A 24,282-nucleotide genomic window follows, 5' to 3' on the forward strand; every position below is an offset into this window, starting at 1 on the left:
TTAAAGTTGGTCCTATATTGGTTAGATTGATAGTTATTAACAATTAATGGTCTTTACATTAAAAAAAATATATAAATGTAGTGTACGGGTGGTGGCAGTAGATTAATTTGCTACTACTACCACTTTTAAAAAAAATAATAAAAACACTATTCGTAACTGGCGTTAGGCTATGCCAGTTACAAATAATACTTTATTATAATACTTTATTTGTAACTGGCATAACTTAACGCCAGTTATAAATAGTATTCTTTTGAACTTGGAAAATAGCCTATTTGTAACTGGCGTTAGGTTAAGCGAGTTACAAATAGTACATTATTTGTAACTAACATTGGCCAGTTACAAATAATTTTCACTAGTTGTAACGGTGGCATTCGCAACCAACAATGCCAGTTACAAAAAGTCAATTTCGCCAGTTACCAATAGCATTTTTTCTACTAGTGAAGGTATGGATATTATTCTGGTATTTGAGATGCTTGGAGTACTTCTCTTGAAGGTTCTTGATGAATAACCTCACATATTCTTTTTCGCTTGGTAATTCAATCATCTTAGCAGAGGTTTCTCTCCATTTGTGGAAGATAGAAGTGAAACCTTCATTCTCCTTCTGTTTGAGAATTTCAAGTTCCCTATAGTTAGTTTCAACCTGAATGTTGCACTTGTACCTATCAATGAAAGCGTTTACTATAGACTTCCAAGTAGAGGTTCTTTCTTTCTCAAGAGAGAAGAACCATTGTTGGCAAACGGTTTCAAGAGATAGAGAAACCAAAGAGGGAAACTCCTTCTTATCAATACCCTTAATGCTCATTATTGTTTCGAAATCTCTTAGGTGAAAATAAGGGTTGTCACTCGCTTTGAATTTCGGGATGTCGTTGGCATTGAACTTCTGCGGAAGAAGATCCTTGTCCACCGAGACCCCTTGTGAGCTAATTCCTTGAAACTTATAGTCACTAGACAACTTACTCAAGATTTGTTGCATGAGGTCCATCTGTTGTTGCTTCACAGGATCATCGATTTTGAGGGTTAAAACTTTTAACGCCTTAGTCACAATAATCAATTGGTTCCTGAGCTCATTAACTTCCTCTTGAGTTGCAATTATCGTCTTAGCTTTCCTTTTACGAGCGATTGGTTTGTCGAAAAGTTGAACTTGAATAAAAAGGTTGTCTTTGATCAAACGCCCTTCCTTTCTTGACCACGCGCTGTAAATTAAACCATTTTTGTTTTATTGACTTGACTCAAATTGACTTTGACTTTACGAGTTTTAAAAAAGAAAAAAAACAAAAATAGGGTGCCTATAAGGGTGCATATTTTTAGCAAAAATAAGGTGTATATTTTTGGGAGTTAAGTATAGGGTTTAAACAAGTGGTTTAATTGGAGGATTAATATCCGACTTACCCCCCTAAAAAAATGACGGAAAATACGCACAAACTAGACTCTCTTAGACACGGTCAAAGTATGCATCAGTGTGTGCTTTATATGGTGTGTAAATGACATGCTTTGACTCTTGTGTAAGACCATGGGACTTAGTTCTTAGACTCGATTAAGGACTTGACACGGTATTATTACCAGTAAAAATTAACCGAATTGATTAGCAAACTGTTCAATTAGACATAAAGTGATGACTCGATCAATAAACCAAACTGTCGCCAAAACGACAGGACTGTCGCCTCTCTTTGTGGTGTAGCGCCAGACGACAGGACTGTCGCTAGGAGCTACGCTCCACGGAGTGGCGCTGCAATTTAAATCTTGGCGCCATTTCTGGAACGTCGATCTGGAACTGCTATCAGTTTTATTACACTACACGGTATGCCTAAAGTCGTACTAAGTCAACTCTGATTAAATTATTAAACTTTAATTGCTCTAATTAATTAATTAATTAATTAGGCAAAGTTCTTTTAGTCATAAATAAGCTTATCTAGTCTTAACAGAAGTCAAACAAAGGGTTAGGAAAACACACATAGAGTATGCACAACCAAAAATGCACAATTAGTCAAGTAGGCACAACATGATGCAATGAGTTTGCAACCTAACCATGGCTCTAGTTCTCTATAGTTTGGGATATGGGTTAGTCAAAGAGGGTCCATGGTTAATTGTCTGGATGCACCGCACGGAAGCCTAACCGCGAAGGGTTGGTGCGAGTGGATGGGACACCGCAAGTTAAGAAAAACTCGCTTCCATGGTTTGGTGAATTCAACATTCTTGGATGTATCTGTTGTTGCTCAGAGCGTTCAATCATGTAGATGGAGCATGAATTCCCAATGGTTATGTCCATATGTAGAACATATACGGGTTTCAGAATTGTGAGAAAAACTCAATCAGGAAGTAGGATCGAGCAAACAGTGCTAAAAACTGGTCAAAATTAGAACGCATATTTCTGGCTCAGTATTGGAAGAACTTGGCGCCAGCAAACAAAGGCCAGCGCCACAATTTGGCTTTAGCGCCTGGCGACAGAAGCTGTCACCTAGCGCTAAAGTCAAATAATTGGCGCTAGACTTTGTTCCCTGACGCTAGTTCCTACATGCCTCAGCACCTCTCTGTGCACGATAAAATTTTCCAGTTTCGCGCAGCATTATTTCGATCCTAGTTGTGAAAGATATTCCTCGAATTTCCTACGTGTAAAAATCCTATGTTTTAACTCATTATGGATGGTCTTTCTAATGAGATCTTTTTTATGCATATGACAATAATGTTAATCAAAATTACGCACAAGAAATACTTAGAACTTTTCGAGTCTCATCCACTCATTCTAAATCATTGCCGAAATAAATTTCAGGATTTAAAATAGACAAAATCCCTAGCGTAGTCGCCAAAAACTGTATGGAATATTTCAAGCATTATCCCTAGCTTGAACCCCATTGTGATCATACACTAAAGTGCGGTGGCGTCCAAAGGGAAAGAAGCTAGAGCAAAAGAGTCACCAACAAGTTTTAGGAACTTGTAAACCGTTCACAGGGTGAAGGTTACACCCCTTAACGATTCAGGAGATCGTCAACTCCAATAGGTCTGGAACCAAGACTGGTAGTTCGGGGATGAATGTACAAATTCAACCTAAAAGAGATGGAACCTGCCCTAATAATAGGCCTCTACTTTATTCTGATTGTATTCATGTTCGCTTTCTGACTAACATGCTAACAATAGGATTAACCCTAAACCTGTTAAATCTATGTTGGTTGAATTTAATGCACAAATAAATTTATTATTGGCGATCACTTGAATTATAATCAAATTAATTCTAAATAAGATTATATAAGCGTGATTATAAGTACCAATTCCCTTTAAACATGCATAAAAGGTGTGATCAAGCAATAACAATAAATATATATCAAGCAACATCATTATAATAAATTAAATATAAGTTATCCGTCAATTAACAAATAACATTAAATAATTCGTAAATTAACAAATTACGTAAAACAATTCGTAAATTAACAAATTACGTGAAACAATTCGCTAATTAACAAATTATGTGAAATTATATAATTCGACACAAAAATAATCAAAATCATAATCATAGTCATAAATCTAATCATAATCATGTTAAAGCATAATAATAGCAAGATTTTAGGCATGATACTAACAAGATTAATAACAAATCTTAGCATGTCACTAAAGAATAAAAATCAAAGTTTTAACCCTAACATGATACTAATAGCTATTATGAAAGAAAATTGGAAGCATCGCAGGAATCACAATTGTCATGATTGATATTAAAAATTATAGTTGTTATCCTAAATATGATACTAGGAATCATAATAATAACCTAGACATGATTTCTATATCATAATATCAATAAAATCAATTAAAGCACTTACTTGGATGCCTCGTATCTCTTTCTAATAACAAAATACACGCGTTAGTAACTTCAAGGAAAATAATAAACAAACAATCAAATTAAATAATTAAAATAAAGATTTGGGACCAAACCCTAAGAAATTAAAACCTTTCACGTCTAGGACGAAGGCAACTTCGAATTTGGCTAGTTGTGTCTAGATCTTGTGAATGCGGAATTTTGTTTGTAAAAGCTAGAGAGAAAGAAGAATTCTTGAAAGCTAGAGAGAATAAGAAAACTAGAGAATTAATGCTATTCGATGAGAATTGATGATAATTGATTTTTTTATGATCGAAACCGGAGGTTTTAGGAGGCTATATATAGAGAAAATCAGCTAAACGGATAGAAAAACAAATCAGAGTTTTGACGAGAATAAAACAGGTTAGCACCAGACGCTGAACATTAGCGCCAGACGCTAATGCTAGCGCCAGGCGCTTATCCCTGTCGTCAGGCGCTAACAATCATTTTCACGCGTTTTCTTAATTCTGATAAAATTTAGCTGTACAAAAGGTCAAAATCGTATTTTCCTTAAAAACACTTTTTATTCTAATTAAAACTCCAAAAAGTCAATCAAAGTCAATTTATCAATGCTAATTTAATTAGGAATGAAAAGAACCTTCTAGAAGAATCTAGAAAACTAAAATCAATTCTAATTGCATTAAGAATGATAAATCCATATTAGGCCCTCCTCTAGATCATTGGGCCGCATTTAAGGACCAAACCAGGCCCAGTTTAGTAATCTGGCCATAACTTCCTCATTATTCATCGGAATTGGGCTTATAATATATCGTTGGAAAGCTCTTTTCAAACCCCATCCAACTGCACCATTATTTGACCCTTGCTATGTACCAAAATAAACTGGATTGGCTATTTTCTTAAAATAGGTTTTCAAAAACAGAGAGAAGAGAACAGAATTAAAACTATCCGCAACACTAGACCTTCCACACTTTCACTTCATTCGATTATAATTCGACGTGAAAGGTACTCATCACCGGGTTTGGTTTTGGGGAGACACAAATGGATATCTACAGCTACGCACGCACGCAGCACGCTGCTGCTGCTGTGGCTGGGTGCACTAGCCACGCACATGGCTGCACGCACGTACGGACAACATCTTTGGCAGCCACATGCGAGCTGCAATGCAGCCCGGCTAGCCAAGTGACGTTCTTGCCTCGTTTTGCGTGCCATAGCCTCGGGATTTCAATCCCAATTTTGTGTGACATATTATTAATTCTAAATTAATTTTAGAACTAATTCAATGAGCAAAATTGAAAATTTAAACAAGTCTAACTTAAATAAAATTTATCAAGGTGCATTCAACCAAAATAATTCCCAAGAAGCATCCTTTAATTAAATTGGTTTAACTTGGTGCAACAATACAAATAAGGCAATTTCTCATTATTAATTTAATCAATTTAAATTAATCTTGAGATTTGACAAAGTAAGAGGGAGTTGGAAAAAAAAAATATGAACTTTAATGTTTAAATGAAAAATCCAACTACTAACACTTGTGAATCCTTGAAAAATTATATTTTCCAATATGAAGATAAACAAATTTCTATCACAAAGTTTGAAACTTTATGTTTCCAATCAACCAAAAATGATTAAAACAACAAAGTTCAACATAAAATCATGGAATTTAGTAGCTTTTCACTTAACAATTTAACATAATTAAAGATTGAATCTTTAGCACTTTAGAAGCCTCAAAAACAAAAATTTCACACTTAATGCAATTAATTTGCAATTATGTGAAAAATAAAACCAAGCTTTCAAACACAAATTACCACCAAGTTATCATGCCTAAAGAGGTTTAAAATTGCATATAAAATATGTATTGAACCAATTACATAACCACCATAAATATGCAATTAATTTTCAAGGTTAGAAAGACTTAAAATTTTTCGTAAAAACGAAAAACCCCTCGAAAAATGCATTTCGGATCGTTGTTTGGCTTAAAACCGAGCCCTAGAGGATAAGACCATTTCCAGAACGCCTTTTCCACCAAAAATTCACTATTTTTGGGTCCAAATAAGGGTTTGGAAGCTGAAGTCAGCTCTAATACGAGGTTAAAATGGATAAAACGAGCTACCAATCTAATTAGCAACATATAAGCAGAGAAATTAAGCCATAAAAATACCTTGAAAAAATATGATAATTAAAAATAAACGAGCGGGGCTCTTATACCGCTGTTGGGGTTTGGTGAGTCCAACTCACCACGGAAATAAACCCGAGCAGAGGATCACGCTCGAAATAATTAATATCACTAAAGCATAAAAAAATCATAAAGGGCAAAATAGGAAATATACCTTTGACGCGTGCTTCGCCCGACCGAATGGGCTCTTACTTGAAAGCTTAGCGCTGAAAACACGAGAGCCTCCAACGGAAATCCATCCGCAAAAACGACTTCCGACTTTTAGGTCCGTAGCCTCGAGGTTAGCGAGGCCCGACTAAAACCCGAGTATTATATGAGTTTAATGGTTTTTACAAATGCAATGCTCTATTGAACTCCTACTCAAGTAAAGAATTCTCAAGCCATGCTTTGGCTATTTACAAGTAAGAATAGCTTGTGAATTCCACTTATCTTTCAATGTGAGACTTTTTCACATAAAAATCCCACATGGAAAGATTGATGAATTCAACCCTTAGTTAAATAAACCAAGAAAAAAGTAACAAGTGTCACATGGTTAGGTGAGAACCACTTTCTCACTTGGTCCCCAAGGAATTTCACATGGCTTGTGAACTAACCATGTGTCACCCAACCTTAAGCCCCAAGTTGGGTTCGGTTGGGCCATTTTCTTTTAGCCTGTGTCCATGACCCGTCACCCCGGTCCACGACCCCTTGCCATACGTGCCGCCACCATGGCGCGTTGCCACGTGGCAGCTGCTAACGTGGCACGCTGCCACTTGGTGGCTGCTAACGTCGCGACTGCCAACATGGCCGCCACGTGCGTTGCCATGCGTGCTGCCATATGGTGTTTTGCCATATGTGTTGCCACGTGGCATGCTCCTATTGGGCGCGCTTTCCTAGCCTTTCCCGTGGTTAGGATTTTACTTGTTACTTGAAGAATTTTCCCGTCTCCCCAAAACTTAAATTTTGGCTCAACATTTGAGATTCTCCGACGCTCGGTTTCGACGCTCCAAGCTCGAATTTCCGGCGTCTGAATATTTAATACTCAGGCGACTCATTAATTTCTTCCAAATTAATTTATCGAGTCGGTTCGTTAGTTGCTTGGATGTGACCCGAAGGGTTCAGTCAAAGATTAAGCTGTAATATTAATTATTCATTAATATTACTGATCGGAATCGGCCTCCACCTAGGCATTCCGATCACTTGACCTTACTTAATATATTAACTTTCTAATAATTCTGAACCCACTATCAGAATAATACACTTGTTCGAAGGACACCATTCCTTTCAGCCTACTAAGGATTTCATCAGATTCTCTTATGGAAAAAAGATCAAGAGAACATGATATTTTTCACTGATCAGGGGTTATTCTGTTATACTGTGATCCTGTTCGGCTTGAAAAATACGCCTACTAATTTTCAATGGATGACTAATACTGTCTTCATTAATCAGATTGAGAGAAATGTACAAGCGTAAATTGATGACATGATAGTCAAACCTAAGCAACAGATGGTGGCCTACTTCTCAGCATTGTTGCTGCCACACTGTTGCCCTTGTGGTAGTGGCTGCTAAAACAGGCAGCCAGCCACCGTGGATAGCCAACCACGGTAGTCGGCGCTAGTGGCTTGATTTTCCAATAAAAAATTAGTTGTTTTTGTAAAAATATTTCAAGATAAATATGATTTATTTTGGGATAAAATTAGATATTTTGAAAAATAATCTTTTATTTTGGATAAAAATCTTTAGTTTAGCATAAAATCAAATCTTACAAAAGTTGTTAAATTTGATATTATCCATATTTAAAGTTGTTAAATTCATAATTATCCATAATTAAGTGGTTAATTTTGGATAAGATTGATTAGGATATTCTTAGCATATTCCAAAAGGATAATAATTGATTTAAATAATATGATTATCCCATAATTAGATTAGTATAATTGATTTTAAAATTATTTAATTGGCTAATAATTAGGATAGAATTTCCTAACTTTGTTAAGATAATCATGGAAGATTAAATAGTATTTATCTTTCTAGATTAAAATAAGATTTGATTCTATCTAATGCCTGAATTAAAATATGTGATATTTTATAATTGGTCATGAATAATAACAAAATACACGCGTTAGTAACTTCAAGGAAAATAACAAAACAAACAATTAAATTAAATAATTGAAATAGAGATTTGGGACAAAACCCTCAAAAAATTAAAACCTTTCACGTCTAGGGCAAAGACAACTTCAAAATTGGCAAGGTGTCTCTAGATCTTGTGAATGCGGAATTTTGTGTGCAAAAGACTAGTTTAGAAAAGAGAGAGAGAGAGAGTAATCAAGAATTTCTTGATGAGAGTTGGTGATTAAAAACAGAGGTTTTAGGAGGGTATTTATAGAGATAATCAGCCGGATGTGATAAAAAACAAATTAGAGTTTCGAAAAGAATAAAACACGACTGCAGCGCCAAACACGCGCCTGTCGCCAAACGCCAGGTCTGTCGCCAGACGCTGCAATCAGTTTTCCACGCATTTTCTTATTCTGATAAAATTTAGCCGTACGAGAGGGCAAAATCGTATTTTCCTAAAAAACACTTCTTTTATTCTGATTAAAACTCTTAAAAGTCAACTAAAGTCAATTTATCAATGCTAATTAAATTAGGAATGAAAAGAACCTTTTAGAAGAATCTAGAAGAAATTAGGTTTTATATCAGGATGAACTTGGGGGAAATTGGGAAAAACAGGTTCATAGCTACGCCAGGCTGGCACACCGAGCAATCGAGAACGTACGGCGCCACACGACCTGGCGACCGTGTCTTAGTTTTTCAGTTTCACGCCTTTCACGGTAAGTTCTAGTTTTGTACTTTTCAAATTTTTTAATTTTTCAATGTTTCATCCATATCATTTTACTTTTTTCAAGTTTCAATTTTTAATTTATATATCATGATCATCTACTCGTTGGATTAATGGATTATATAAATAATTTATGGTTGAACCAGTTTTAGATTTTTCAAGTGATTAGTTGAATTAGTTAGATTTATTGAAATTTTTTTTGGTTTCAATTATTTTGGTAACATTTTGCAACAATGTGGAGTATTATTTCTGTTACTTGGTCCGAATTTGATATAGAAATCATGAAACTCATTAGAAATGTAGGGGTATGTACCGTAGGGTCCAAGTTTGTTATAGTTATTGAGATTATGCATGATGTTTATTAGAAAATCAATGCATGCAAATTGTTAGTATATTTAACAAGATACTGTATATAATAAGCCTATAATAAATTTGTATTATCGTTGTAGGTTGTATGTGTATTCTACTCAGTATACTGGTGGAAATGTCACCAATATATGCATTTAGGGACAAGTGAAGCGCTTTATTCCTTTACTTTTATTCCATTTAATATATACCCCGACTTTATATCATTAAACTATACTATGGAGATGTGGAGTACATTTTATCACTTTTGTTGATCCGTTTATTATTCTTTGGATTGTACCCTACGAAATTATCTCTCTCAATAGTCAACACTCATATATTCAGGTTGCATCATAGACATATACCTTAGTAATAACAACGGTAAAATCATCCCTAACTTTTGATGATTGTTTAGGATTTGAACTTTGGAGTGCTTCATGAATCGATCTATTGCATGGGTAAGGGAATTTAGTTTCAAATAAAGAGAAAATCAGGAATAAAACAGATAGAGGTAAATTTCTTGATTAATTAGCTCTCTCCATTTTGTTAAAATTATTGGATTGTAGTATCTCATGGTTTTGGCTCACTTGTGGTTAATTTAATTTATTATTAGATAAATCATTTTTTATATTTATTACCTGTTATTGTAACATATTAACATTACTTGCGTAAAGTGGTAAAGCTAGTTGTACAAATGATCTATCTAATAATAATTTAAATTAGTAAATTAACATTACTAGGGTAAAGTGGTATAGGAAGCTGTTACTTATTTTGATCCAAGCATATATGGAAAAGGGTTGATCTCTGGAGCCAATGATGGAGGTAGTAACTGTTTGAAATCATAATTTATGTATTTTTATCTAGTGATCAAAGATATGAATTAATATCAATCATTTGAATTTGAGGATAGCTAGCCCCATTTTGCTGATAGAGAGAAGAAAACTTATAGTGCTGGCAGCTATCCTTTTTTGCAAGGTCAAAACAGTAGGTTAAATTAGATGAGAGCAATGACATGTATTAGATCATTTCAATTTATTTCATAAGTGTTGAATTTCTTTTAAATATTTTGAACTGTGCCATGAATTGTGTTTTTAGGATCAAAACTTGATTCAAGCAGCAATGGGCCGGGACTGCCAGCAAATTATTATTATCCATTCCCTTCAGAGCACCTTGGTGTTAATCCCACTTTTTTCCTATCAATCAGGTAATGAACTATAGATGAGTAATGAAACTTTTAAAATTCTAACTTAACCAATTTTTATCTTTATTTATTTTTATTTATTTTCATTTTTTTTGTCCTCGTCCCTGTTTGCTGCCATTGCCTTTCCCCCTCCCCTGTTTGTTACCCTGTGATTAATGAAGTTTAGTTTCACTTGGAGTCTTGAACTTTAATCCTTTTTTTTTCATTTTTACTTTCTTCCCTGCTGGCTGCCATTGCCTTTCCTCCTCCCCTGCCTGTTGCATGTTCTGCCTAGTGTTCCCCCCTCTCTCTTTCTCTTATTGGTTGTTGATGCCTTTCTCACTTCGCTGCTTGCTACCCTCCAGTCCTCTGCCTGTCTGCTGCTACTTGAGCTAGACATATATTAGTGATTTTTTTTCCTTCTCCCTTCATAACTAAATCAATGATTTCTAATGCATAACATTTCCACATCTAATGTAGCCAGCCAGCCACTGCAGCTATTGTTGCTAATGCATTCGATGCCGATGTTGCATCTTTTATTGTTTCTGTAAATGCTGTTGTCATGGTTCTAGGTCCCTTGCATAGTCTTTGTTGGTTGTTTTAAGAGCTACAATTGTTATCCGAATGGGCTAACACTTTTTATGTTTGATGTTTTAGGATGTCGGTGAAGAGTTAGAAGGGTTCAATGATTTTTTTGGATGTCGGTCAAGAGTTAGAAGGGATCCCCTATTTATGCTAGACTTATTTGACGCTCCGAATAGAAACAACAAACTGATGCGTTCTTGCCTTATCGATTTCAACTCAGCAGATAATTTTTGTTTTAAAGTAGAACAAAATTATACTTCGTATATTGTAATAATCTAGTTAATAGTGTATCATGATCACAAATGATGTACAAAATTTTTAACTTTTATGTATACGTATTAAGTGTCTGCAATACTTTTTCTTATAAAAATGCAATTTTTTCTAATTGTTATTAGCAACAGTAATAAGACAACAAAGTTTGTTAAACACGGAAGAATTGTTGGCAAAGAAAATTATTAGTTACGTTAATATTTGTGGCAAAAAAGTTTGTAGTCACAGTAAAGTTTGTGGCAAACAATTTGTTAACCACGTTAAAATTCATAGCAAGATAATTTTTTTGCCACGTGAATACTCGTGGCATAAATTTAAAAATTAGCCACGACATCAATTTTCATGTGGCAAATTTCTAGCCACGCCCTCTTGTGCCATGGGAGTAAATTTTAAAATTCCCGTGGCTAAATTGCGTAGTCACGGAAATTATAAACTTGTGCCACGATTTTACTCGAGGCACAAGGGTCAATTTGTTGTAGTGTATCCATATTTAAAGTTGTTAAATTGGTAATTATTCATAATTAAGTGGTTAATTTTGGATAAGATTAATTAGGATATTCTTACACTACTACAAAATTCGTGCTTTTGAGACGCTTTAAAAGCGTTTTTTCGACGCTAAAAAGCGTCGAAAATTTTCTTTTCGACGCTTTTAACAAGTGTCGAGAATAAGTGAGTTGAAAAAATTATGGGTCATCAAAAAGCGTCGCAAATCTCGACGCTTAATTGTGTCCTAGTTTTTATACGAAGTATCGACATTTGCTTTAGTTGGCGCACTTTCTCAATTTTAGCGACGCTTTTTTGTGTCCAGAGGCTTAAAATTGGCGACGCTTTTTTGTGTCTGAAGTTTCATATATTGTTATTTTGGCGATGCTTTTTTCTGTCAATATTTTCTATGATGGGATGCTTTTTCTTATCCATATTCTATAGAGAAATGTCTAGAATATATTTACCAAAAAAAAAAATCACACTAAAAATTATTAATAGTATACTAGTATTACAAAAATATTAATATATATACAACAAAATTAGGCTAAAATTTTTTATTGCATGTAAATATATTATTGTATAGTATATGTACAATATCTCATAGTAATGAGTTTTCTATTTAAAAGATATAATTCTAACTTATAATACAATCGTGACTAGTTGTAGTGGAATAAATCTACTCAATGCTTCATCCTCAATAAACCTTCAATTTTGATACTCCTTAATCTACATGCAAGAGGGCATATAGAGAAGTTTAGATTGTGACCAATAATTGCTGCAATCTTCAATCAGTCTCCAATGTAGCTGCTCCTTAATATGCTCATTTCCCTCTACTGTTTCTAGATCCTTCCCATGTAGTGGTTTAGTTTGGTCTTAGGAGACAAACAACATCAGTAGCAACATTGTGGAGCAGAAGCAAGGTCTCGGTGTGGTCAGCATCCTGTAGCAACAACAACATCAATGTTTCTACAACTTATTATTCTAATTACAAAGATTAAAAAAGAAACCACACTGAAGACTTTAAGGTAGTAACTAGAAGTCACCCCTTTATTTCAGAATAAGGGTATTCAAGCATAATAAACCAGCAATACAAAAAGAAAGCATTTTTAAAGGAAGGCATTAAAGTGAAATAATATTCATTAATATAACTCAAAACTACACCACAGTAAGTTGAAAGTAAAAAATTTACCACCATGATGAAATGTTAAAACAGGACCAAGACACTTATGCTTCAATAGTAGCTAGATTATGCAGAAGCATATTAAACAGTTTGGAGAAATCAGAATCACAGCATATGGAAACTACAATTAACAAATGCAAAAGATACATTTCATTTTATTGTAAAGGGAAGCTAAGGGGGGATAAGAGAGAGAAAGTTTTAGTTTCACACCTAAGACTTCAATAGGCTAAATGCTCATATCTGAGCGCGTCTAACAAACATAAGTATATATGCTTATTTTAAAAAATGGAAAAAAATCACCTTTATTTTACACCAGACCCTCATATAATTGATAATCACTCTCATAGCATTCTACATAAAATGTAACATTGAGTTGCTATATTAAAACATTAACTAGCAAAAATAAAAGTCCAATGAACAGAATTCTCCATTAATTTGTTTCAAGTCATCCTCACTTCTCATGAATCAACATATTAAAATTTAATATTGCTAATAATCTAATTTAAAATTAGCCTTAAAAATTAAGTCAGATTTAAGAACTAGAATTCCAAAATTTAGAGAATATAAAAGGAATAAAATTACAAATTTTTATCTAAAAAAAAGCAAAACCTTCAAAGGAAAAAAGTAATATAAGTGATTGTGTTGTGCATATCACATTGGTTTTGAGTTATTTTAAAAATACTTTGTATTACACAAAAAAAAAAAAAAATGAATCAAGGACAAAAGTACTTATTGCAAACCTCTGAAGCATCAGTCCTACTCCTTGTGTGATGTATCACTGTAGACACCTAAAAATGTCTCCCCAAAACCAAACCCGATGATGAACAACCTTTCAGCGCCATTATTGGTCGGGTTGAGTATTTAATTTTTGGAGTGCTTGAATCCATATTTCCATTTCATAAACCAACCAAATTCCTAGCCCATTTTCCCAAACCATAACTTATTTTCTTTTTTTTCGTGCCTTTAAACCCAAAATAATTCATTTCGTGTCCTTTAAAATCATTCATTTCGTGTCCTTTTTATAAAAACGTTTAATCCAGTTTATTTTGGTCCATAATCTGGGTCCAATGATTGAATATTTGGATGGGGCTTTAAAAGATCTTTCCAACGATATATTATAAGCCCAAATCCGACTTATAACGAATAAATTATGGCCAAAATATTAAACCGAGCCCAAATCGAACCTAAGCCCACCTTACCTACGACCCAATGATAATGTGGAGGGTCCAAATTATTTAATCCCATTCCTAAACCAATTAGGATTAATTAGAAGCTTCTATAAGTTTCTAAAAGATCTTAATTATCCTTTATTAAAAGATAAGATTAAAGAGTTTGAAATTGAATAAAACTCCTTTTTTTGAAAGTCCTAATTCTATCCGAATTGAAAGACGTTCAAAGATAGACATATATTATTTTCTTGCCTCATATTTTTTATCCAAATTTATATGGTTGGATATCCCTTGAAATTATCTTTCCTATGATATATTATAATATCAATTCCGAGTTGTAACGGAAAAGATATGAATAAAATGTCAAACTCTATCCAAAATTGACACCGTCTTACTGTTTCAAGCATATCTTTTATTCTATAAGATATTTTAATCTGATTCGAATTGGGTTAGAAAGTAGACTTCAATATCTTTCTAACGATATCTTATTCATCTTACACTACCACAAAATAGGGAATATGTAACACATAATAGGGAGCAGTCAAGTTAGATAGGCGATCTCCAGCATTGTATAGAACGCCTATGTAAGATAAGCGCTTTGTATATTAAAATCTATAGAGCGCCTCTCCTAGTTAACCGTTCTATATGTTTTATATAAAAAAATGATTAATGATATAGATCGCCTTTCTATGATAAGCGATTCATATGGTTTTAGGAAAATAAATTTTTTTTTTTTTTTTGAAATCTTACCGACTTACCTATACATTAAATTCCCGTACCCTAATATCGCACGCCGCCCCCTCCTTTATTTCTCTCTCCTCTTTCTCTATTCTCATGTCCATTTCTCTTTCTTTCTCTTCTTATCTTCTCTTCTCTCATTTCGTCTCCTCTCAAACCCCATGAGGCTTAAATTTTTTCTTTTTTCAGTCTAAAAATTAAGACCAACTCATGTTTTTTTGTATCATTTCCCTAAAATTTTCTAATTGAAATTTGATTGCATGCATTCAAGCTAGAGGTGAGAATTGCAGATCGAAGATTTGGTGGGTTTGGAGCTGGAAAATGAATCCAATCGATTGCATTTAAATGTTGAGGGTAATTCTCCGCTACAACGCAGCCTTGAATTGAGCCAGACAAGCCGATGTTGTTAGATCTGGGTGCGTTTAAATGAGATGCATGTTGCTGCTATGAAACAGATTGTAAAGGTAATCCCATTTTTGTTCGAATTTCAATGTTTAAATTTTTGGGTTTTTTTTCGATCTATAGTTCATGATGAAACTCTTATTCAAAAGTTTGATTTCCATTTTAAAGTTGTTTTACTTCTCAATTATTTTTAGATCTGTGGGATATTAGTTTTGATGTTATAACTTTTGATTTTCATCTTTTATCAATTGATTTTTAAGTTTTATAATTTATGATTTTCATGATTTTATCAATAGATTTTCATGTCATAATTCTGATTTTCATCTCTTATCAATTGATTGTCATCATGTCATGTAACAATTTTTTTTTCTTTTTTATTTTTATTTTTATCTTTTATCAATTTATTTATATGTATAATTTTGATTAATTTTTGACATCTTTTGAATTGCGGGTGTTTGGTTCAGGTTCTCTGATCTATTTTTGACATCTTTTGAAGGTGGTTAAGGTTGGTGTATCGAAAGCATTGCTAGTTGGATGATTGCGGTGTTTCGGCTGTGGAAAGCAATTCAAGTCGGTTTTTTTTTTTTTTTTTTTTTTTTTTTTTTTTTTTTTTTTTTGAGAAAAGGCAAAAAAATTATCATTGATAATTAATCAATTATGTTAGAAACCTTGTCATGTAATTTTTTTTCTCAAGGAATTTAGTCATTATACTTATTATCATTGAAATACTTGTATTTTAATTTTTTTTTTATAAATATAATGTTATTCTTATGGTGTTTTAGTTGTTACGTATGAATTATTATTATTATTATTATTATTATTATTATTATTATTATTATTATTATTATTATTATTATTGATTTTAATAATAATAATAATAATAATAATAATACTAATAATAATAATAAATTTTTTTTATTAAAAAACTGAGGAGTAGAGAGCGCCTATCTTTGATAGGCGTTCTGTCTTTATATAGCTACAGAGCGCCTCTGCTAGGATGACCGCTCTATTTTCCTTGTTATTTATTTACTTTTTACATAAAATATGAAGCACCTATCTTGGATAGGCGCTCTCTATTGTGTTAGATAAAGATCGCCTCTTGGAGGCGTTCTGTAGATTTTATAGAGCACCCCCTCAGAAGAGCGCATGTGAGGCGTTCTCTATTCCCTATTTTAGGCGTTCTCTATTCCATATTTTGTGGTAGTGTTATTCCAATTTCTGGATCAAAAGATATGATAAAAACAAAAAACGCAAAAACTGCTGTCTTTCGCAAGAGTTTTATCCGATTCGAATTCTTATCTTTTCTTAATTCTTCGACCCTCTTTTTTCTCTATAAATAGAGGTCATATCACCCCCTTTTCAATCATTAACAAGCTTGATCATAATATCATTCTCTTCTTTCTCTCATATTCTAAGCCTTAAACATATATTCCTAATTACATCATTCTTTCCCTAAGTACTCCAAGGAGTCCATACTTAACCCGATGTTCTGTCCTTAAACCAAGGCGTGAAAGGTACAAATAACTGAGGGTTTGGACCAAATCAAATCTATATTTATTTAATTTAATTTTCATTTGCTTTATATTTTCATTGAAGTTACTAACAGTTTATTCATGATGTAGCAATTTAAAGGAACGCGTAGAATGTGAGTAATTAATCAATTTAATTTCTCTTATTTTTTTTTAATATTGCTAGTATCATGAATAGGGTTATTTTATATTTGATTTGAATAATGCTATTATAGTTGAATTTCTTCCAATATTAATGTTTATTTTATTATATTTATTGATCACCATATTGCATGTTTAAAGGGAATATGTAATTGAAAATCACGCCTAATAAGATAATTTGGACAACCGGTTTAGGTTCCTTTTTAATCTTGTTGTTTAATCAAGTGATCACGATATTTTAGAATTATATGTTGCATTAATATTCAACCAATTTAGCTTAATAATAGTTTGGAGCAAATTGAATCTCTGTTTGCATGCCTTTGAGATCGCAGGAACCACTTTTCAATATAAGAATCGAGTAGAGGCCAATACGGGCGAATGTGACTCCATGACTCAATTCGTACCATCATCCCCGATCCTCCTTTTGTGGTTCCAAACCATATGGAGTTAGTAATCTCATGGATTATGAATGGGGTGTAACCTTCATGGGTCAATCGTTGTTGCCTATCGTTGTCCCTTATTGTGGTTGCCTTAAATGATCCCTGAACGGTTTACAAGTTCCTTAAAAACTTGTTGGCGGCTCCCTACTTTCCTTGTCCCTAATCGTATTATGTCAATTCCTACTTCCTATGAGTGCCAAGAATATTCACACATGCTTTAAACGTAGGCGCACTTCGAGGGACACCTACAATCACCTAACTAGAATATACTAAAAGAGTTAAATTATAGCATCCAAAAAACATTAAAGCACTACAGTAGGATGAAACGGCAGGGGTAGCACTACAACATCGCATACAAAGCAGTAGGAATCTAACAATGCTAGAGAATTTGTTTTATTCATATTCCTTATTTAGACAAAAACATACAGAAAAGAAAAACAAATAATATCAAGTCATGAACACGTAGAAAAACTACAATCAGATCATAACATAAACGCACAAAAAGAGTTGGTCACTCCCATATAGTTGGCATAGAGGAATTTTCGAAACAAAACATGCTTGATACTTTATCATATCATACTATTAAAATCAACTGTAATATAAAATTTTTAGATAATCTTATAATCTTGCAATTTAAAATAAAAAATAAAAACTCAAGATAAGCAAAACATACCAGCAGCAAGACGTTGCTTGAGTTATTTTATATAATTGTTAGGATATATAACTGAGAGAATACAATAAATAAGAATTCATTAGTAGTCATAATCAAAATGGATTGTTTTCATAAACAACACTAATATATATAGCAATCCTATTTCATTCATAAAATCAGTTTTTAGTTATTTTAAAATTTATTGCACAACAAAATAAAATAAAATAAAATAAAATATGAAAGACAAAAGTGCTCATGTAAAACCTCTGAATCATCACTTCTACTCGTTGTGTGATGTATCAACAAATTGGCAAGTCAACACAAGAGATTAAGTAGGCTAATTTTCAAGAATCTACTTAACGCACCAACTTATTCAATGAGGTTGATGAATTATTTGGATGGAGGCACTAAGGCACCATTGTCAGAGGGATATGATAGTGGGTTATGGTATCCTTAAACAATGTACTCAAAAATTAATTAGTTTAGCTATGATAATTTTGCTAATGCTTCCTTAACCGTGGCACATGTATGCATCATATTTGATGAGCTTAATGAAAAACTAATCAATCATGAGCTAAATCTTAAACATAAAGGTAATAAAGCTCAAATGTTTCTTGCCATTGTCAACTACACAACAAAATCAAGCATTTCATCACCTTGCCAAAACAGGAATGCTAGCACATCTTTTATGAGAAATTTTGAGATATCCAGCTTGGTATCTTAACTTATTTGAATGTAAATTGAATATAACTTATAATAACTATGTTTTTTAACCAAAGTAATAAGATCAAAGATGGTTAAGAATTCAGATGATATTGAATATAAGTCTATGCGAACTTAAAAATCTATGAAAGCTTATCATTTTTTAACCCTGCAACATCAAATGATTGATTAGTCCAAGTAAATAAAAAACAAAGAAAATTTTGATAAAAGCTGAAACAGTGAAATGTATTCAACTTCTCTTTTTTCTCTAACGCCTAAAACCATTTAATCACCACTATAACACTCCATTTTATTATATACTATGTATCTCTAAACAATCATGTAAAATGATATCATACTTATTTAAATTCAACCTAACTAGTGAAATTCCATAAAATTGAAACCCAATCTACCGAGGCCAATTCTTGAGTTCATATAGCGCAAAACCCAGCTGATAAAATGAAAAGGGATTATCTGAGTAATAAAACAAGACCAAATTAAATGACATTCTACAATAATTGAGATTTTCAATCAATAAGACTAAAACCTTAAATAATTGAAGCGTAAATAAACTAAAACGCCCAATAAACCTCATGCACGCAACACGCCATACAGTTAAACCCTAGATTTAAATACAATGGCTTTCTACTACTACACAATAAATAAAAATTCAATGTAACTTCACAACAAATTAATAAAACCAAGTATATCTCTGAATGATATTCAAGCACAATGGCAGGAAATTGATTAGAAAAAGAACGATATTACCATGAATTGAAGCAATTAACAAGCAGCGGAAGAAATTTAACACGACTTCGACCCATATTCGCTAAATTTCAGGCGGCATCAAAGGATAACTATGATTGTATAAGAATAGAGGAACAGGATCGTGATGAACAATTAGTTTTAGAGTATGAATTTTTCAGATCTAAAAGCTAGAGAAAGAGAAGAGAGAGAGAGAGAGGGTTTCCATTACGTGTGTGGGTAGTAGAGGCGGTTTATGATTTTTTTTTTTTTTTATGTTTTAAAATTTCATACACCGCTTTTTTGAAGTCATGGGTTGCGTTAGTCACGTGCGAGTCATACAATATTTTCGACGCTTTTCCATGTCAAGAAACTACTTCGACTTAAAAAAGCGTCGACAAAAAACGGAAACATATTTTTCAACTGACGCCTCATAGACAGTGTCGAGTCAGCATCTTCTAAAAAGTAAGGGATTTGTAGTAGTGTTAGCATATTCCAAAAGGATAATAATTGATTTAAATAATATGATTATCCCATAATTAGATTAGTATAATTGATTTTAAAATTATTTGATTGGCTAATAATTAGAATATAATCTCCTAACTTTGTTAAGATAATCATGGAAGATTAAATATTATTTATCTTTCTAGATTAAAATAAGATTTGATTCTATCTAATGCCTGAATTAAAATATATGATATTTTATAATTGGTCATGAATAATATAAGATATTATCTAATTATGATTTAAAATATGAGATATTTTAGGAAATGTGTTGCCTTAATTATGAAGATTCAATGTTGTAGTTTAGACAAGAATGTTGAGTGATTTATTATATGGCACCTTTATAATATATGATATTATGTTGCTATATATAGACTAGTATGGCCCATAGATTCTAAATACGGTCTGCGCATCGTGATGTAGTTTTGTAATCTAAATACGGATTGCGTATTGTTAAGTATTTTTGTAACTTTTATTTAAAGTCAATAGATTAGTTATTTAAATAGTGTTAGTCTAAAGAAGCCCATGAAGTGAAGACCCAAAGGAGCAAGGCGGATAAAGATCCATGATGATTCAAGTGGGAGCTTTTCATTTCTAGTTTTCTTAGGACAAAGGGGCCATACTATGTCATGTTTTATTGCATTAGTAGATTATGCATGTTAGATTTTATTTATGTTGATGGTTGATGCGCTAGATTTCACTAAATAATCACAATATAATAAATTTAGGTCCCTGTAATATTGAGATTTCTTTTCCAATTAAAAACCCAATAAACCTTTGATATTTATGATATGTCATGCAAAAGTTGGGTGTCATTTTATATCTTGGGAGAGTTGGGGTAAATCAAATTTTTTAATTTTGATTGGTTGTGCTTAACAAGGTTACCTAAAGGGTTTAGAATCTTGAAGCAAAGGATATTAATTAAACAGGAGATGATTAATCATTCAACCAAGAGTTACAAGAGTTGTAATCAGTAGAGAGTTTATTCACCTAGAAAATGTAATGGTTGATGGAAGGCCAAAGTCCGGTTAATTATTGCACGAATAAAGGGTCTTGGAATCACTTAAAATTCAATTGGGATCAATTAATATTGAATAAAGTGCCTTTTAAAGTTACCTAATTAATTCGTTTATGGTAATTAGTTATTAAATTAAACATAATTATTAAATTTTTTCTTATTTTGACATAGATGGGTAGCCGTAATCACAATGACAACAACATTTACAATCTTCGACCATTCCTCGAGAAGGATAGGTTGACAGGGGATAACTTTTCCAACTTGGAAAGAATGCCGAGACATGTTCTGAAATCTGAGGGTAGAGAAGATGTCATTGACACCCCATTCCCAAGACCTTTGCCTGAAAATCCAACTGTGGCAGAGATTAAGAAGAAAAAGGAAACTCATGAGATAGTTGTGCCTATCACTTGCTTAATGATTGCTACCATGGAGCCTGTTCTTCAAAAGCATTTTGAGCATCAGGATGCATACACAATCATGCAAGAACTCAAAGCCTTGTTTAAGAAACAAGAAAGAGTTGAAAGGTACGAGCTCCATCATGAAATTTTGGACTCTAAGATGGAGAAGGGTACCACATTTTATGATCATGTTTTCAAAATGACTTATTTAAAATATGGAAAAACTGGGGCACCCATACAATGATGAAATGGCAACAAACATCATTCTCCACTCACTTCCAGAAACTTTTAACCAATTTATCATAAACTTTAACATGTCTAATGCTACAAAGACTATGAATGAGTTGCATGCTATGTTTGTTAGTGTTGAGAAGCAAATCCCTAAGGAACCTAAGAAAGAGGTTCTCATGGTTCAAAAGGGAAAGGGGTTCAAAAATAACGGACAGAAGGCTAGTGCTAAAGGCAAGGGCAAGTCAGTTTCTAAAGCTCCTGAAAAGCCTAAAGCGACTCAAAAACCCAAGGCTGCAAGTGAAAATGAATGCTTTTACTACAAGAAGAAAGGGCATTGGAAGCACAACTGCCAGAAATACCTTGACTTCCTCAAAAAGAAGGGAGCATCAACCTCAGGTATTATTATGTTATAAACATTTTAACTTTCCCTTAGTTGTGTGATACCAAGTTGCAGTGTTTAACATTATCAATGTTGCGCAGGAACTGCAAACAAGTGAAGCTAGCATGGATATAATTTTCAGTTTTGGTTTGAAAATTGATTCGGTTTTACTTGACATGGACAAGTGTCGATCCATGACGAAGGTAATAAATTGTTTCTCATTTAAGCTAGATACGAGTTAAATTTCTTTTTGACATCGATATAAGTAGATCACAAAAGTAAAATTAGATGATTTAAAGTAAACTTACTTACAACAAAGTAAGATTAGGTCACATAACCAATTTGCACATCCAAAGTAACAATTGGATGGACTCTTATTCTTATTCAATTATGAATCACTTGAAAATCAAAAGTCATGCTTGATAAGGTAAAATGACCAAGTCGCCTTTTAGTTGAAAGGGTAAAGGAGCTAATGACCTTTTGGAACTCATACATATGATATGTGTGGACCAATAAGTTCAAGAATTAGCAAAGATATTTAACTATTTCATTGCTTAGACTAACAATTTAGGTAACTATATTGATAATTACTTAATGAAGTAAAGCTTGGAATCATTGAAACGTTCAAAATTCCAAAATGAAATGTATAATCAATTTGAGATAAATAAATTAACACCACAATATGATTGTTGTGATAAATATTTAAATCAAAATCAATGATCATCTAAAAGGAATTGTTGAATTAGTTCACATTCCAGAAACATTACAATTAAATGTATGTTAAATGAAGGAATCAAAGTTTTCTTGCCATGGTTTTATCCTAGATTAGCTTTAATGATTTACAAATATCGTTTTGAGGACATATATTAGAACAACAATTGCGAATACACTAAACATAAACTCAACCAAAGCAGTTGAAGAGACATCATAAAAGTTATGATTTGGCAATGTTCCAAAAAGTTGTCTTTTCTAAACAGGATTAAGGGTAATGAAATCATTGTAAAATGCTTACAAAGATGACATAATGCACCCTAAATCAAGTGAATAGCTCTTTGTGGGTATTCCCATGGAAACTAAAGGTATTATTCCTACAATCGCGTAGATAACAAAGTGTTTGTTGCTCACGATAATGTCTTTATGAAAGAAATCTCTTCCTACAAAGCCAAGTGGGAGTAAAATTAGATCTTGATGAGATTCGAGATGAGCAACAAATGGATGTGGAAAACACTGAATCAGAGACGAGGGCGTATGAAATCAGCCAATTTGGTAAATCATATGTCAAAGCAAGCTAATTCAACTAGGGATGCTTCTATCGTCCCACTTGAATGAAAGGCTTGAAAGAGTTGAAGAGAATAATTCTATATTGCTTATACCTATTGTAGGCTACTTAGGATCAAAACAAACAGTTTGGTTAAATTCAGAGAAAAGATGGATTCAAAAAATTTTCCTATTAGAATAGTTAGAACCCATATCCTATAAGCAAGATTTGGGTAAGTGCCAACTCAGGAAATGTCTTAAGGCCATGAAATCCGGAATGGATTTCATGTCTGTAAAGATATGTTAGTCCATGCTAGTCTTACAAATGGGGTCAAACTTATTAGTTGCGTAAGCCTATTCGGATTCTTCTAGTGATTGCTGATTTTGATTACGAAGTTTAGCATTGGATATCAAAATCACCTTCTTGAAATGTTCTTGATGGAGGATATATGATACAACCTAAGAATTTAAACTCAGAAAATCATAGAAAGTTTTGCAAACTTCAAAAATTAATTCAATGGATTAAAGTAAGCATCAGGGAGTTGGAACATTCGTTTTGATTAGGAAATCAAACAGTTCGATTTTATCAAAGAAGGAAAAGGAATCTTGTAGAGACAAGAAGTATAGTGGGAGAAATTGGTCTTCTTAGTCTTGTATGTAAATGACATAGAGTGCATATGAAATGACATGTCAATACTTGAATAAGTCTAGATCAAAATTCAAGAATTAAAGGAAATTGCAATAAAAGTAATTCAAAGGAAATAATTCTCATAAATATTCATTGAATTGAAGACGTAATTCCAAGATCAAATTGAAATCTAATTCCAAATTCAAGTACAAATAAATTAAATCTTAAGCTTCTCTCTCTACTTTAACTCTCTAACCTTTCTGGAAAAAATTTTCAAGTACAAATATATATCGTCCCCTAAAAAAAGATAGTCAAAAGCTATAAATAGAAGAATCGAGCGAAGGGGGATGGGACAGGAAGTGCGTGCGCACTACCCAAGCCGACGCGCACACAGCTGGGTCTACACGCACGCACACCCTGTGCCTCGCACGCGCACCCCTGCTTGGTGCTCGTGGCCTTGGCTCCTTCGCTTGCTCGATCATACTCCGTGCTCCCGAGCATCCCTATCATTGTT

General features: G+C 33.0%; 1 long non-coding RNA gene across 1 annotated transcript; it reads right to left on the bottom strand.

The window, feature by feature from the left end:
- Nucleotides 1-12,185: 12,185 nt before the first annotated feature.
- Nucleotides 12,186-19,609, bottom strand: LOC145623935 (uncharacterized). The gene is made up of 3 exons (XR_014110312.1): nucleotides 19,378-19,609; nucleotides 17,929-17,979; nucleotides 12,186-12,596 (listed from the first exon to the last, which is right to left on the bottom strand). It is a non-coding gene; the product is annotated as an uncharacterized LOC145623935 (long non-coding RNA).
- Between the last annotated feature and the right edge of the window lie 4,673 nt (nucleotides 19,610-24,282).

This window comes from Chenopodium album, chromosome 3 (assembly GCF_948465745.1).
Source record: "Chenopodium album chromosome 3, dcCheAlbu1.1, whole genome shotgun sequence".
Taxonomy (NCBI): domain Eukaryota; kingdom Viridiplantae; phylum Streptophyta; class Magnoliopsida; order Caryophyllales; family Amaranthaceae; genus Chenopodium; species Chenopodium album.